General features: G+C 36.2%; 1 protein-coding gene across 9 annotated transcripts in view; it reads left to right on the top strand.

The window, feature by feature from the left end:
• The window catches only part of LOC138106396 (diacylglycerol kinase beta), a 425706-nt gene that overhangs the window by 132800 nt on the left and 274491 nt on the right, over nucleotides 1-18415 (top strand). Inside the window, exon 1 of one of the 9 annotated variants that reach the window (XM_069006943.1) lies at nucleotides 15554-15682. The exons of the other annotated variants lie outside the window; for them this stretch is intronic. The gene's annotated coding sequence lies outside the window, so the exon portion shown is untranslated. Of the gene's footprint in view, nucleotides 1-15553; nucleotides 15683-18415 lie in introns of those variants that run through there. 9 annotated transcript variants of the gene reach the window in all.

Genomic DNA, 18415 nt, shown 5'->3' with positions numbered 1-18415 from the left:
CACAGAATGGGTAAGTGAGGCTGAACAGGACCACCTCCCTCAGTCTTTCCTTGTAAGAGGTGTTCTCAGGTTTCTGTGGCTGAAGTCTTCATGATTTGTGGTAGCTAGTAGTTGGTCTTTGAATTCTGAAAGGCAAATGGTGTCATCTCACCTTGATCTTTGTTTCCTTGATAAAAAGTAGTGATTTCTTTCTAGAATTGAAGCTGCATATATACATGGTGCCAGTCATTAACACCCGGTGTTGCAGCATCAGCTGTTACTGATGCTGAACATACATTGTGTCTATTACAAATCTGACATATGGTCATCAGATTACTGAATGTGTATTTATACACTCTAAATATGTAAACATTGATTGAACCTTTGTTATATTTCCTGTGTTTTTTTGTATCTTTCATATTTCTTTTCCTTTATTGTTTGGTTGTTTCTATGGACATTTGCATGTAAACAGTAAGAAGCTTTTGTTTCTTAAGTGTTCATCTGTTCCTGTTGCTTATTCTTATTATAAGGATTTGGGGGATAATTCAATTGGTTGCTGTGGAAATGAGCCTGATGTCACAAACAGAGAATTACAGTTCACCAAGCCTTTAAGAAACAAAATGAGGGGAGAATGGGCTAATTGGAGAGCCATGTGACTAGCAGAATCTCAGCTCTTATTAAAAGCATGTATTTTTAGTCCCTGTGTTTCTATAGAAGAGCTGGAAAGTGTAATTCAAATGGTGACAATCCATGACTCATCAGACAAACTGAAAAAAAAAACGTGGCTCTGAGAGAAAGGATGATCCTGCTTTGCCTTTATGGGATTCACACTCAATAAACCAGTAGCCCATGGTAGGTCCCTTCAGCCCATCAAAGCTTCATATGCTTGAAGAGAGAAGGGGAAAGCTGCTTGTCCAACTTGTCCACTGAAAAAATATACTCTATTAGCTTTACCACTTAGGCTGTTCTGCTTCTCCTGGGTTTCTGAAGAGAAGAGGGCCGAAGTTGCCTTCCTTGTTCCTCTTGAGAACAGAAAATAGGTTGGTCTTGATGGCTCAAGTTGAGAATCAGGGGTTTCTGTTAGAAAAAGAGTGGACTTAGGGCTGTCTGATAGTGTCAGGCAGCTTCCCTCCATCTGCCATTAATTGGGGTGAAGGGCCCTGGACTGCCTTCCACTCTTTTGTTTTCTGCCAGTTAAAAGAAGCAAAAATTTACAATGTGCTCATAATCACATATGTTTTCATTATGTTTTTAGGCACTAAAAATACATTGCTTTTTGTGTGGCTCTGGAAGATTTTTAGTGGATGCTATGCAGTGTCACTGCATAGTTTTGTTGGCTGCACTGCAAAATTGAATGGCTTTTTGAGGACATTACAGATTGCTAAATTTGTCTTTAGAACTGTCCAGATTTTGTGTGGGTCATAATTTTACTAAAACCAGTACAGAATATGGACAAAAGAATTTGTGATTAAATTCCAATGTAATATGTTTTTATGTTAATTCTGAAAATAGAAATGCTTGATTTTATTTTAAAAAGTTTCAAATAATTTTTGTTATTGCAGGTGACCCTGCCTTGGAACAGGGGTTGCACTAGATGATCTAGAGAGATCCCTTCCCACCCTAACAGTTCTGTGATTCTGATATTGAGACGCTTGAATTAATTGTAGCAATAAAGAGTGATAAAGAGTTTATTTTGAAGAATGTATTTCCTAGAATTAAGTGGCCTAGTAATAGATTTTTTTCATTCATGAAGGCAGACTGAAGAGCTTTAAAATGCTTTGTTAACTGTTGTTTCTTTGTTGTTGGTTCTGGTTTTGTTTGTTGTTTGTGTTTGCTTTTTTTTGGTTGGTTTTTGGTAGTTTTTTGGTTTTTTTAAAGTACAGTGCTGTTTCTACTTTTAGTGTGTTTTTTGTTTGAAATTCACTAGAGAGATAGGGCAGACTCTAGTATCCTTACCTACCTGTATCAAAATAAACACTTTGGCAATCCTGGTAATGGCTTTGAAAGAAAGCATAGGCTTTATATTAAGAGCCTAGAGATAGTAGTAGTTGAAATGAGTGGAAAGAAAAGTGAAAATTTTATAGATGTTTATGAGAGGAGGATGGGAAGTTGGTTTATGTACTAAGTATATGACTGAATTTTTTGTTGAATAGTGGCACTTCAGTACTGGATAGGCTTTAAGAGTTGGAGAAATTGCTGAAATTACACTGGAGATGGTGAAAGCACATTGAAAAGATGTGAAGAAAATGAGTGAGTGACAAGAGTTCCTGGGATAAAAATATAAAAGTCCTGAAAGGGAAAAATTATTAAAAAATGGAAAAAAGAAGACGTGGGAAAACAAAGCAAAACAAATGGCTTCAAGTAAAGTTGGAGTCTATCAAGTTATGGTAGACCAAAATTCAAGTATCTGTGCTATTTTTACAACCCATGGGTGGTGCCATGAATGATGTAAGAAAACAGAGAAGAAATGTTAGAAATAGCTTATTAGGACAAAATCAAAGTTGGCTTTTAGAGAAACAGAACAGCAGACAGGAGCCAAAATAGAACTCAGTGCCTAAAACTGAATGTTTGGAAATTTTGATTTGACATTTGGTGTTTGGTTATGAAAATAAATAGTAATAATGAAAAAACATAATTGTGAAGTTGAGAGAAATGACCTGAAGCAGAGGGAAAAGAATTCTTATAGAACCTTGGTGGCTAGCCAGAGTTTATCTTGTAAAAATTATTTAAATTATTTTATGTTAACTATTTTGTCTTCTGTAGAGGGCCCTCTAGTAGTTTTTGGCTATAAATTCTTTATTGTTAGAATCTGTGAAGTTGTACACAAGCACTATTACTTTTGAATTGAAAGCTTGACTACTTATTTAGCTAATTTTGGGTGAGTGTGAATCCAAGCAAGTACTCGAACTGGAATTTGAAAAAAAGCCACTTACAGGCCCTTTGGAGGTGCTCTTATTCAGGAATAAATTAGAAATGGCTGTTCGTTCAGATTTGTTTTAGTAGATAAGAAGTTAGTTAATTAGGAACTCTCTAATACTTAGAGGTGCAATGACCCATTTCATATTCCCTTAAGTATAGAACCATATTTTTATATTTTATGTGAAACACAATGAACATTGTCACATTGCTTGTCAAGTCCAGGCTCACTGTTTTATCGATGGTCTAAAATGAAACACCTTCAGAGAAGACCACACTGTTAAAGATATATGACATTATGATTTAAATTTAAATGATCTTTACTTTAAGTTCTGGGAGTTTAAGGGATTCACAGAAAGAATGTCAATTAAGTTGTCCCAAGTGGTACAAAAGCACATTCTGAAGTATTTCCCAGTGTACGTGCTTAAATCACAGCATGCACTGAAGTTGCCAGAGTAGCTATCCCTTCTAATAGCAATCTAGAGATGTAATGACTGACGAAGTATGAGGACTACTAAACTGCTCTTCAAACTTCAAACTCTTCAAGGCGAGCTCTACTCTTGAGATAAGTACTTTGCAGCTCTGTGTAGATATTGGAGCTTAAAGTTATCCAGTCTCATATTTTTAGAAATAACCTGAGTAAGTTTACATTGAACTCAGGGTTTTTCTACCAGTAACACATTTCAGAAGAACTTGATTTTCTTTTTTTTGTTCCCCATTTTTTTTCATCCCTATTTTGTTATCTGTCCACACAGCCTGTGTAGCATCTTTGGCTAACAACACCCTCTCAAAACCCCCAAACAAAACAAAGGAAAAATACCCAAACAAATCCAGTCATCTCTGCAGCTTAGCATCCTGTCCCTGGGAGGCATGCATCTCAAAAGTTTTGTGAGTGTTCCAGGCATAAATATGTCAGTCTTTATTCAGGGTCTGTTTGGACATAAAAACCAAATCTAAATCTTGTGTAGTTATGCAGAGCAAGTTACAATCACATCTCCATTTAGTTATTTTAGTGGAAACTAACAATAAATATGATCTCTGCACTACAGAAAGTCTTTGGCTTTAAACCGAGTCAGACCTCATTAAGTGTTGTGTTGTATCTAGTGAATAAAAAAGCTGCATAAACTGCTCTAAATAACTTGGGTTAATGAATAAGGAATATATCATGTCACTGCACTTTGTTATGTTAAATTTGCTGGTTTTACTTCAGGTTTTATCCTGGAAGTTGTTATTTAAGGTAAGAAATTACATCATTTTCTTGGATAGGAATGCCCACCTGTATGTACAGCAAGTTGTTCTGTCCCATGCAGAATTTGTCATGTCCTGTTTTTCCCCCCCAGGAGTTATGACACCCAGGCATATTTCATATGGGTTTACTCTTCATGCTGCCAGTGATAGAAAAGTTGTGTTCTCTTGCTACTGTCTGCTACACATATAGTGCCAAAGAGTACTATGTGTAGTGTTCAGAGGCGGTGATTGAGGCAGACTGTTAGGGCTTTTAATTGTGATTAGTGCTGTGTATAGCAGCAGATGAGTTTTTGTAAGTTCTTCTCTTATTCAAACCACTAATATATGACTATGAACTCATCTCTAGTAACATTCTAGTATTTTTATACCAAGCTTCTTACAGAATTCATACAACTATCTTTTAGAAGTAAAGAATGGTAATAATAATAATAAAAAACCGTACACCACAGCTGTCAAATAGATTTAGTTTGAAAGAATTGATCACCTGCTTTGTTTTAAAGATTGTGAAGCATCTCTGGGGATTTGATTTCTGCGTTGTTTTACTAAATGTTTATGTTTAACTGTTCAGTCTTTTCCAGAAGCACTCTCTCAATGCCCTATTCTGTTTTATGAAGTGGATTCTATTTCATTTTCTTTCTCCTTTTGTGAAAGGGATGAAACTGTTTCCCATTTCTTCCATTTGTTTCATTTTTTCACAATTAGTGCTTTATAATGACTAAACAGGTGGGAGAAATAGGAAACAGTTTCATCCCTTTCACAAAAGGAGAATAAAGTCTATTATTGTAACAGATTTTTTATTATTTTCACTATGTTTTTTTTTGTATTCAGTTTTTGGTGTTAATAATTACATAGAATATCAGTCTTGTCCTAATCTTTTGTGAAACAACACCTACCAGGAGAGATTTCCACTTTTATTGATAGACTTTCAGTTTAGTGTAAATAGTAGTCTTCCATGTAATTCAGAAAAAAATATTTTCTTTGCATGCATATTTTGGAGTTGTGTTTTGTTTTCTCCCCCATTTTACATATTTAATCTCAGATAAAAGTCTAGTAACTTATGCTGCATAACTTCAGTGACTGATGAGCTGTGTAAAAGTTGTTAGAATTTGGCCAGCCCTTGCCAAATGACCATGAGTAGAAGCTTTGGAGCTTGGTATGAGAGCTGAGATTTTTCAAACTGCTTTTTTGGTTGGCATTCAGTTGCATTTTGAAATTTTATGCATTAATGCTGTTGAATTCTAATAGTCATTTGAGGGAAATGTAGAATGTTCTACTATATTTTCCACTTGCAAGTCTGGAAATTCAGATGGCATCTTAAAACTTCTAGGCAATTTCTAGGAGCCTGCTTTTTGAATTTTGAAAAAACTGAAAAAATCAAATTTAAATCTTCCTGACCACAAAAATTACATTTTGTTTTAAAAATGTTAATTTGTGCAGATTATGCATTGCTGTTTTCTATGAAATCAATCAATTATCAGCATTTCTTATGAAAAGACCTTTTCAATTCTTCAGGCTTTTCCTATTTTTAAACATAGTCAGAACATAATAGATTTTTAAAATGACATTAAACCTTTGCCTTAAAAGATGATGCAGATCAAATATAAACATGGAGAGAGTGAACAAGGAGGCAGATAAAGTATTTTTTAAAGTTATTTTGATTAAATATTAAACATTATACATTATACGTTATTTTGTAAGTACATAGCCAAGTACATCAGAAATAAAGGATAAGTAGTTAGGAGGCACTGGTGAAAAATGTGGCAATTAACATCAGAGAAATTTTGGATAAAATCAAGTAAAAATAAAGAGGAAAGAAAGCTTAATGGCAAGTAAGGTAGTATGCATGAAATGATCAAGGGTTTATATGAGGGTTGAAATAAAGAGAGAAGCTACAGAACCAGGAAGAAAGTGAAAATAAAGAAGTATACAGTATTTCTCTAGTGGAGGAATTCCACTGCTTTTTCAGAAAGGTTGGGATGTGATGATTAAATATCAAAAATGTTTTTGTTTTTCAGTATTCAGTTTATCTACTGAATGGCATGCAGGCTTTTAAACAACTTGAATTTTAGCTGTTCCCTTTAAAATTGGACAGAAGTAATTTCCTGATCTTTGTAAAGTGCTCAATACCTTCACAGGACACACAGCAAGCGGAATGAGAAGGCTTCATTCGGATTTTCCAGCTTTTATAGGGCTGCAGTTAACTCCATATGATGCACATTGTTGTCTTAGTGACTGAAGTTTCCAAGGAATGACTTGAATTCTGATAGCAGGAACATGGTGTATTTTCTGTGTGCAGCATAAGTGCAGCACATGCAGCTATGTTGCTTTGCTGAGCTTTTGGGAAGCCCTGGTGGCCTGCAGGCTGTCCTCCTCCTTGCTCACCCTTTCAGCAGCAGTCAGCAGCTGATCTCCTGCCCTCTACACATGGGTGTCCCCATTCCCACCCTCTTTCCTCACGGGGTTCACGTCCTTCCTTCTTCATCCTCTTGAAGCAGTGCCATGTCCAGTGCCACACAAGCAGCTCTCAGCTTCTGCTTAAGGCCATCCTTATAATGCTATTTGGCAAGGGAATGAATGCTCGTGGGTGGAACTGAGAAACTGTGTAGAGCTAGAAGGGGCTCTGTGTGTGTACCTGTGTTGTGGACACTGACTTGGGCCATCTGACAAGAATAAAATCCTGTTACGTTTGGGAATTTCCCAGAGAAGCAACGTGCTTTGTGCTGTACTTTGCAGTGTATTGTAAAGATTCCTAAGCTAGAAATGAGCAGTAAAGTGGTGCAGCAGCACAGCTGGAGTCTATTTTCAGTTTATTTCAGGAGCTCTAGAATTCCTCTACTGCCTGATTCAAGCTAATGAATACATTTTTACATAATAGTGCCATTTGTAGGCACATAGAACAACACATTTTTTGAAACAAAACACTGCGGTGTTCCTCTTGAAATATTTTGCTGCTTACAAAATTGAATATCTCAATATTTTCTTTGGGGGAGAAAAAAAGAAAGTTAAATGTAATTGTCAGAGAATATGTCCTGGGCTGCATCAAAAGAATGGCCAACAGGTCAAGAGAGGTGATTTTGCTCCTGTGCTTCGGTGTTGTGGGATTCCATCTGAAATGCTGCGTGCAGGTCCAGGGTCCCCAGGTCAGGGAGGACATTGACCTGCTGGAAAGAGTCCAAAGGAGGGCCACCAAGTTGTTTAGAGGGATGGAGCACCTCTCTGCTGAGGAAAGGTTGAGGGAATTGAGTTTGTTCAGCCTGGAAAAGAAGGTTTTGGGGTGACCTAATCACAGCATTCCAGTACCTGAAGGGAGCCTACAGGAAAGATGAAGAGAGACCTTTTGCAAGACTGTGTAGTGACAGGACAAGGGGAGATGGCATCAAACTGAAAGAGAGTAGGTTTGGATTAGATATTAATGAATTTCTTTTCTATGGGGGTGGTGAGGCACTGGAACAGTTGGCCCAGAGAAGCTGTGGGGGCCCTATCCCTGAAAGTGTTTAAGATCAGGTTGGATTGAGCTCTGAGCAGCCTGATCTAGTTAAAGGTGTCCCTTACCACCAGGAAGGTAACTAGAGGATCTTTAAGGTCCCTTCCAAAACAGGCCATTCTCAGATTCTATGACTGTTAATATCACGCTTATTGGAATATGTTATCTACTGAAGCACTTGTTCTTCTCTTCAACAAAGGAAATTTCTACAAAAAATTATAATTTTGATGGGAAAAAAGCAAAAATTTGCACAGCTTTATATTAAATTTAACTAAAAGTAAAATAAATACAGAGAGATTTCTGTACTGTCTTAGAATTTTGGTTTGGGTGATCAGATTTCTGAAAGCGCCCTCAATAATATTTCCTTTGTTGTCTAAAAAAAGTTATTCTTCTGACTAGCAATTTTATTTATATTCATATCTGTATCTTGGGTGTTGGGTTTGTTTTTCAGATTTAGAATTTGTTAAAAGACACAGAAGGGGGATAAATCATAGATTATTTTAGATGACTTTTGGGAGTATAACCTCTTCTTTGCTATTTGTGAGTGACACTAAGATTGAGATATTCTGACAAGGGTCTGGCATATTTCTTAATGGTGCAGAGGATTGTGAGTCACTACTCAGGAGACTGCGTCTTTATTTCATGACTTATCTTGAAGCCATGATCTCATACATATTGAAAATTAGTAAGCCATTTATTTTCTGAGGTTTTTTTTGGTGTAGTCTGAGATAGGCTTTATTTCACTGATGGCATACCCTGTTTGGAAAGCATTGGAACAAAACCAAGTCTTTTCTCTGTGAGAAACTTGAGCATAAATGTGGTGACAGTTTTCTTTGGTGTCTAATTCCATACCACATCCAAGCTTAAAAAAATTACCTTGTAAGAAAATTTACTTTGTAAGAGAATGAAGAATATATGGGGCCACAGAAGGAGTGGAAGAGACCAGCTTGAATCATCCTAGACACCAAGTAAAAATGACATGTCCTATACTTATTGCTAACTGTGTTTGTTAGGGAAGCCTGTTACCTGCTAAAGAGCATTCAGTAAATTCTGGTTTTACAGTTTTATGTTTGTCTATACATTGGTATTTAAAGCATATAATAGGCTCCAATAAAGTGTGGTACCATTGCTTAAGAAAAGCCATACTCCCTACAGACATTCGAGTTTCTCTTTCCTTGAGGTGAAATGTCTTAAAACTTTTCATAAGTTCTTGTCCACTGTTTATTGCACTTGCTGCAAGACTGGCAAGCTCCAGGACTTCCAATGTCTTCTTAACAAGAACGGATTCCTTGGGTTAAAATGATCTAGAACAGTATTTTTGCAACATAGTTATTCAGATGTTTTCCTTTGTCTAATTCTGAAACAGGATATAAAAGAGTAAAGGGAAAGCCCATCTTGAAAAGCAAACGAAAAGTCTAACTTGTTTCCTTTACCATTTTTTGACAAAGTTCTGAAGTCTAGTTTTGTTGTCCTTTGCACTCTCAGAGGTCTTTCACTGTGTCAACCAACTTTCCTTTTTCTCATATTTCCTGAACCAATGCAAGCTAAGTCTATTAAGCCTGATCTCCACAAGAAGGTGAGTCAAAAAGTTCACAGGTGGTTTACTCTTCCATTTACTTGAAATGTAACTGTTGGAATTGGAATGTAGCTTCCTCAAAGCTAGTCTGTTCCCCAGGTTTTTAGGTGAATTTATTTCCAATCATACTGTTCCTTCTTTTTGTTTCCTCAAAACAAACTATTTTATTAACTAATTACTACATTGAAATACTTTTATTTATCAGGCATATGGAATATTCAGAATGTTCAGCTGCGAGTTAATGATGAATAAAAAACATTGGGAAAAGTTAATGTTTGTTTGTGGCTGTAATTGCCTATTTCTGAATGTTCTAATGTTAACTTGTGATGTTTTAGGGTTTTTGTCCTCACATTAAGAGCATTAGATGGAATATATTCATTCTGAAATTGAAGTCATCCTTTTAGATCATGGGAAAGTTAAGGTTTCTGGAAACTCAGAAAATTATGAGATCATACTTTTAGATTTTTCTGTTTAAGATATGTTAGTTACCACTTTTTTAAAAGAGGTGTGAAGGAGTAGAAGAAGAGAGATGTGAAATAAGGGAAGAAGATCAGAAGATTGAACTTTTCTTTCTTCTTTTTTGTCTTGCTATGTTTGAAGTTTTATCTGCCTCATCCTGTTTTTTCTTCTCCCTATTTTTTATTGTTTTCTCTTGTTCCTTTTATCCTTTTTCATTATTAACTCCTCATTCTTCTTCTCATATATTTTCTGCTTACTTTTGCTCTAATTATCTGTATCTTACATGCTCTGGAAAGTATCATTGTTAATCTGCCTAACTGAACAATATAAAATTAGATAAACAAGCATATCCAGTGTGATCATACTGAGGTGGAACTGGATGGATTAGGAAGGGATATAAAATTGAATCCTGGGACCTGAAAATGTTGATAATTCATTACTATTATGTTGTCTTCTATCCGTGGCAACATTAAGTTGATGAATACCAGTGTGATGTTGCTGGTGTTTTGCTACTAGGTTAGATAACTTAATGTTGTTATAATACCTGTACTTTAGGGCTACATATTCATAAAACATTTGAATAAGCTTATATTAAGTTTATGTTAAGCTTACAATAAATAGACATTTATCTTTTTCTTTTAAAGATACATTGAGTTTAGTTTAGGGGCATATCTATGTAGTTTGAAGCATAGGTGACAGAAAAGATATTTTAGTAAATTGATTTGTTTATCTCATGTCTTTTTTTTTTCCCCCAGAATGTAATATTATGGATTGGCAATGTAGATTCTGCTTACTGCAAAGTTTATTCATTGTTGTCAGGATTTGTGGCAGGAATGTTTTAAGGAAGGACCTACCCAAAGATGGAGAACACATTTGTTATTTGGAAACAGAGTTTGCTGAGACAATTTTTTGTAAATTTGCCAGAACTTGCTAAAAGATGTTCTGACTGTAATGACAGGTAAATGGCAAAATTACTTTATAAAATACAGTGATTTGATCAGTATGGTACTTATATCAACTGTCCATAGTAGGTGCTGGCCTCTAAGGGTTCTTTTCATGGAATAAATTGGTACAATCTATGCTCTTTAAAATGTTTCTTTATGTACCATGTCATTTTATAATAGACCTTTCAAAGGGCTGCAAGTTTCTATAGAGGAGGAAGATACTAAGTTGCTTGATACAAGTAGGCAATGAAAAACTCAGGGTATGCTCACATTGCAGTTAAATTGTGAGTATGTTTCACAGAACTTTGAAAGAACTGGCTTAATTTAGCTACTTTTGATACCTCAGAAATAAATTTTTGACACAGGGACCTGTTGCTCTCCTGTTCCAAACTGTTAGATAAATATCCAAATAAATTCCATAGATCACTATTTGATGGCTTTAAAAAACCCTTGTGGATGTTAGAAATGCATTCAAGATGGCTTATTGTCTTGGAAATATTAGAAATGAACCCCAAGCTAATGCAACTTAATTCTGAAAGATTTGTTCTTGTTTAAGCAGTCCTTTATCTTATTTTTCATAGTTCTTGGCATTCTTGTGGGCAAGAAGCACTGTTACCATGTATGTGTTCAGATTTTGTATAACTCTCTTTTACCCATCCTTCTGTTAAACTATATGCATTTTTAGTATAAGCTGCATTTTTCACAGATTATTTGATGGGGTCTTTAGTTTGTTGGGTGGTAGATTTATTTCATGATGTCATCCTGTATATCTGTCATGTACACTCAGTGACTAAACTTTCGTAGTAAGTAGGAGTCACTTGGTTTCTCTCCTTTTCACATGATGCCTTCATAATTATGTCTTAGCTCATTCATGCAATCATAGTGTGATAGAATAGTTAAGGTTGGAAAGAACCTCTGAAGATTATCTATTCCAACCCCCCATGCCAAGGCAGAGTTACCTAGATATTCACTCAAGGATATTTATCCAACAGTTCATCATTATTGTTTTAAGGCAAAAATCAGTCTAGATATGTAGTACTTCTCATTTCTTTCCCTTTCCCTGTCTTCAGACTCCCTGTGATTCAGATTTGCTGAAAACAATCCATTTTTTATTTCCCTGAAGTGATGCAAAGTGATTCTTTCAAAAGCCAGGGGTAAGCTATAGAACGTGACAGACTAAAGTTTTAAAACACAGAAAACTGTGTATTACTATATGTGTAACACAAAAACTGGTAATTGGTGGTAGCACACAAAAGAGCAACCATCTATCCTGGGGAATAAGCTCAGAGAAAAATGAGGTAAGTGTGAGAAAATATAAATGAAGAACAGATTGATGGGATAAAACCATAGAAAACTGATTATAGGATAATTTTAGGATTAAAGCTGTTTCTGAATACTTGTACAGAGATGGCTGAGAATTTATGTGTTCTTGTTTGCTTGTTTTATTAGCTGAATAGGGAATTGTAGGAAGTGATAACAGAGTGAAAAATAAAGCTTAAGAGAGCAAATGGGCTTTGGTTTCTAAGCCTGTAGAGGACAAGTAACCCAAGTGTTTTAAACTGCTTAAATTAAAGAGTCAAGCAGATATTGTTTAGGATGATTAGAGCTCTCTATAAGCTTGCTTGTGGGAGCTGTTTATCTGAATAATGTTATTACCTTGCCAAGTAAATTTCCTTGAAAGTGCAGTCTTCCTTGGAGTGTCTCTCCCTGATACTCTGACACAAAATGACATTTGATAAAGTCACAGATAATCCTGGCAGTAGGGTTTAATGCTGCCTTTGTCAATGTACTATATTACAAGGTTTATTCTTGCTTGCCATCTCCTTAGAATCCTGGAATGAGCAAAGAATTACCCTGTTCCAGCTTTGATATTAAATTGGTAAGGCAGGAGATGAAATCTCTTTGTACTAAGGCAGATACAAAACTCAGGTCTAATGTTTTTATAGAGAATGGGAAAGGATTTGAGATGCATCAAGCAAGGATCAGTAGAAAACAGATCTCTAGGAGTGTGAACTGATCTTAAGGGCTTTCCTTTCCTTGATGTTCATGCGTGATACCTCTCTTCTGTACACTCAATTTCTCAAGTATTATCTATTATGGTCCATATTGTCCATAAGGGCACATAAGAAATCAGTGAGATAAAGCAGTTAATTAATTGAAGAAAGTATTTAGTGATGAAAAAAAAAAAGTATAGCAATGCATGAAAAACGCTGTTTAACTATACCAATCTTGAAAAGAGCTGGCTTAGATGGAAAGAGAATTTTTTAAAATTTGAAAGTCCACATCTAGAAGATTTATGGAAGTAGTACTTGAAATATTTGTTTTTTATAGCAATGAACATAAAAATCTATCCCAGGATAGATTTACAATGACAATTGTTAAGATAAATGAGCATGTATTAAACTTATTTAATGTGTGAAAGTATAATATAAATACTGACTTGCTTTGCTGTAGTAATGAAAATAGGCAAACTCAAAAACTTCCTATCATAAAGACACATTTGTAGTCTCTTACCATTTGTTTATTTCATTAAACTTCAAGTTACAGCAATTAGGAGAACAATTATCCCAGAATTTAGGTCTTGAACTGGAAATGACTTTTTATTTTTAACTGATCAGTCTGTAGCCTATTTCCTTTGACTTTTAGTTTTTAATTCTATCTATTTAGCAGTAAACTCTTTCAGTAGCCTTATAAGGTAGCTGAATGCATAAATACCACAGTGGAAACAATCTCTGCATCATACCATGCCTTTGTAATTAAGCAATGGTTGGGAGGCTGCGACTCGTCGGCAGATGTCTGCTAGCAGCTCATTCCCATGGACGATAAAACTGTTACTTTTTCAGTGACTAACTTTATATAATAATAATGTTTCTGCAGGCTCAACACGTGTAATACTAGAAGTACTCAAAGATTGAATCCAAAATATATATGGCAAGATTCTCAGCTGAAACAGTGATAAATGAGGACTGTTGTTGCAGTGTCAACACTTTCAACATGCACAAACTTAAAAATATTCTACAAAGGAAATAGAAATTGGAGAAATGTCATACATGGAATAATGATTGATTTTTTTTTTTAATTTTATTTTTAGGCAGGAGTATTGAGTCATGAACCTTCAGGCAATTTCTTATTATGTTAATTGGAGCACAATTTAAAAAAACCATGACATATTTGCCCCAAGAGGCCAAATCTGCTTATGCTATCCAAAGATGCGTAGAATGTAAAGGAGACGTTATGTTTCCCTTTCCCAACTTGTATATGGCCACCTTAAGCTAATTTTTTATAAAGATTTGATATATTAGATCAGGTAATATCTTGCTGATTGCAAAAACTCATCTGAATTCAAATTGTGCATATTATGTCTATGTGTATTTATATATAAATGAAAATGCAAGGGCTTGGCAACATTGTATACAGGGTCATGATGCAGATACATAGACAAGGTCTATGTATCTGCCTCATGTGAATTCTCCCCACCCAAATGTAGTCAGGCAATAGAGAATTTTGGACATGCCAAAATACCAGTGGCAGTACTACTCTGCTTGATAGAGTTTCTGATAGTTTTGATTGCCACTAAATGTTGAAAAGCTTTTGATAGCATTGTCAGGGCTTGTTTCTCTGAGTCCTGGGGAGAACAGGCTCTAGTGATCTCATTTTTAGCTGCTCTTCATGACTACACCAAGCATGAGACCACTGAGAACAAAAGTTTAGGAGTCATATTTAGGACACAAAAAGGGCAATCCAGTTTATACTGGTACATATTCATGGCAAGTGCAGGAGCCTTCCTCATTTGTAGTTCAAGATCCAGATTCATGTGTACTTGTGTTGCTAATTCTCTCAGTTTTATGGCCTAGGTATTATGTATTTGACTTTAAAGGCTTTGCTCCCAAGATAAACTATAATAGAGAATCATGATTGCAAGAAACACAGATTTTGTGATGTCAAGAATTGTCACTGTATAAACATTTAAAACTTTGTAAGAGGAAGGGTAAAATGAGCTTGATACTTTTGGAAACAAGAAACATGATAAAGCAAAATGGGGAAAAACTTTTGTGCTCAAGAAGAGGACAAAATCATTTCAAGAACTGTCTGTGCTGTATGGAAGAGCAGAAGAACCAGATGTAGCTTTAAAATTTTGTCTTGCAATATATCCTATTCAATGAAGTTTAGGTTAAATAGGTTATGAGTTCAAAGTATACAAATACGAAAGTTCAGAGAATCGCAGAATCAATAAGGTTGGAGAAGACCTCCAAGACCGTCAAGTCTAAACTTTCACTGAGTGCCACCATGCCCATTAAAACACATCACATAGTACCATGTCGCTTTTTTGAACGCTTCCAGGGATGATCACTCCTCCACTTCCCTGAAGAGCCTGTTGCAATACTTAACCACACTTTCAGTGAAGAAATTTTTCCTTGTAGACAATCTCAACCTCCCCTGGTGCAACTTGAGGCTGTTTCCCCTTGTTCTGTTGCTGGTTGCCTGGGAGAAGAGCCTGACCCTCACCTGGCTATAGTCTCCTTTGAGGGAGTTGTAAAGAGGAATTAAGGTCTCCCCTGAGCCTTCTTTCCTCCAGGCTAAACAACTCTAGTACCCTCATCTGCTCCTTGTAGGACTTATGTGACAGACCCTTCCCTGACTCCATTATCCTTCTCTGGACACACTCGAGCACCTCAATATCCTTCTTGTTGTGAACACAGGATTCGAGGAGTGGCATTTTGGGGAAAACAGAAACAAGTGAACTAGCATATTTTTTAAAATGTACATTTCAAAACCAGTAGAAATATTCTCAAACTTATGAAGCCATTTCCCTTTTTCCACTTAAAATCAGAAATAATACCTGCTAAATTTCTAACCAAACTGATTTGAATCTTCACTACTTAGTGCTTAGATTTAGTGTTTGGGGTGAAATATGTTATCAACATTATTCCTTCCTTAATTTAATAGAGAATTGTTTTGTCATCATTCTAACTGAAAAAGTTTTGAGCTGGGAGCCTCTATCAGATGATGTGACCATCAAAAAATAAACAGGAAATGAAGAAAGGGAAATAAACAAGCACCTATTATTTCCTGAAGGTTTGTATGAGTTTTCAAACTCAGTTGTGATGATGGGATCTGAGGACTGGAGAAGCTCCCAAGGCTTCGTCTCCTTCCTGGTCTCAGTGCGAAGAGCTTTTTAACAGGCTGACAGTCTTGGGGACTTGCCCTGTCCCCAGGGAGGTGCCCAATGCCCAGCCCTGGGGCTGCCCTCTCCCACCTGTGGTGATGGGACAGGCCCTGGTGGTCAGGGCCTGCCCTGCTGACCCAGAGCATCCATGGGGTCCTGGTCCCACGGAGCCCAAATACTGACAGCACCCTGATGTCCTGAGTCTTCCTCTCAGAGATGTACTCAGAGGAGCTTTCAGACTGTTGAAGACATAATTTTCAGAATGCCAGGAAACAAAGGAGTCCAAAAGACACTAAGAAAGTTAACTGGAGTCATTTTACAATGTAAAAATCTGATGCATTCTTATTTGACAGTTTTTAAGTACACACACGACTTAGCTGCAGTTCTGCTCAAGTTCTGGAGTCTGTTTTTGTCCTTTACTTATTTCTTCCTTTGAAAGCTCATCCCACTAGCAGACTAAAATTAAGCCTCCCCAACTCCCTGTTGTTTGCCATATACTTTTCACTTGAACATTTGCTTAGGGAAGAGGGATTTGATGGACATTTTTTGTTAATGTGGACTAAAGATGTGTTGGCACATGCAGTCAGTATTGCTTATTTCCACAGAGAAGTCCTTGTCTAAGTATCATTTAGTTCATAGCAATGGGTAAAATGAATCTGTCTTGCTCCTTGTGTTGCTGAGCCCCAGCAGGGGAGGATGGGTGGAAGAGGCAGCTCCTGCTTTGGGTGTCAGGAGGAGGTTTTCCTCTGCAGCAGGAGCTGCTGCTCCTACTTCTCTCTTGTTCTACCTCCTTCATTCCCTGTTGCAGAAATCACTTGCCACTGTATTTATTTAGGCGGCATCATCCAATTCTGACTTTCTAAGAATCGATTTTCCTAATTGTCATAGAATTCAATGAGAATGTAATTTGCTGGAGGATGGAGTCCAATTCTTCCGATTACAGAGTGTTACCCAAACGATTGGTAGCAGCAGGTTTAGGAGGTCACCTTTAGGCCACGGGACAGTGATTGCCTTCTCTTCTTGGCCATTTTTTACAAGGCCACAATAGGTTTTAAATTCTCCTTAAAAGAAAGCCAAAATCAAGTGTTTATCCTATTAAAGGTTTTAAATATTTGTTTCCTTTGTGAAATTTGCATCAAAAGACCACTTATAAATCATGAACCAAAACCAAGGTGTGACCTATATTGAAAGAGCTTTGGCAGTGAGCCTGCAGCCATATGTATGGACAGGACATGTAAGCCACTGCCTTCTGCAACCATCAGGCATCTCATACCAACACAGACATGCTGCAAGCCTGAGTCATGCTCGATGAGCCACGTCTTTACTGGAACAACTGTTTTGTTGAAAGGTGAACAGTCTTTGCTCAATGGTGCTGCATACAGGTTTGTTGGCAGGCTTGGCTGCTTTAATATACTGGAATTTCTAGACTAGTAAAGGTTTAGAATAAGCACAGCTATAGCTCGAGTAAAAGCATTATCCAGTTCTCTGAACAAAATGAACTAGGCAAAAAGAAAAAGAAGTTATGGGTATAAATTTAGATATACACACGCTACTGTATTGTTGCATCCACAAAAGAAAGAAGAGTCCATAGAAAAGAACCTGTATAAAAACTGTAATGTCAACTGATTGCTGGATTTCTCTCAGTGCTTCTCTTTGGTTTATCTGTCAAGCAGAGCTTTTGAATTGGAGCTAGGCTTTGTTGGCATGCAGAAAATTGCAAATATATGGTTGGACCTTTTGCTTTTCTAAGCCCTAATAAGATGTAGAAAAAATCTGTGAAGCTTTTATGTTTTGTATGTGATGTGTTTCATATTGTATTAAGTTTACAAAAGGGATATAGAGGTAGAAAGTGGTTATTACTCTACGTTTTATTGTAGGTGTTAAAATTAGTTATGGTCCAATAAATATGCAGGTTGTTATGATTTTCTGTTGAGAATTATAACTCATAATAGAATATTTTTTTTCTAATGCTTATTTCCTTTTAAACTGAAAAACATTTCTGTGTACATAGCATGTGAGTTTTATATAAGTTGTCTTATGAGTCTTTTTTTTCAAGAAAAAAATTCTCTTGAAGGACTTTTCTGAGGATGAGGAGAACATGTAGGCAAAGTGTGTGATCTGGGAAAGTTTTCCTTCTGTTTCATGTTTTCTGATTATAGGAGAAATGATATACCAAATTCCAGTCTCAACTGAATGCTCAATTTTCTTCATATGAAGTTGAGTCACTTTAAAAAATGAATAATAATTTTTAATGTGGGCTAAACCTCAAACGGTTTTGAACTTAGTATGTAAATTTGTCTTTGGTTATAAAAAGTATCTTTGTCAGGGCTGAAAGCTAGTTAAGGAAGAATCAGACACTTTGATACTTTGCTTTTATATATGCAGGTTTCATATTTCTAGTGTCATTATTTTGTTTTGCTTTTATTCTAAAAAAATACAAGATTATCCCAAGTCACCTTTATATCTCTATTGTTTTGGAGCCTTAATTTAAAACAGAATTTCGTAGCACTGTGTAGAATCCAGCTACTTTTCTCCCATGTACTTATAATAGCTTTTCAGTTAGCAGTCTTCCCCACCATGCCTTGCCTATTTATTCTGCCCCAAACTCACTGTCAAACCATCATGGGTAGGAAACAACATCT

This window comes from Aphelocoma coerulescens, chromosome 2 (assembly GCF_041296385.1).
Source record: "Aphelocoma coerulescens isolate FSJ_1873_10779 chromosome 2, UR_Acoe_1.0, whole genome shotgun sequence".
Taxonomy (NCBI): domain Eukaryota; kingdom Metazoa; phylum Chordata; class Aves; order Passeriformes; family Corvidae; genus Aphelocoma; species Aphelocoma coerulescens.
This window is presented reverse-complemented; position numbering and strand designations above follow the sequence as displayed.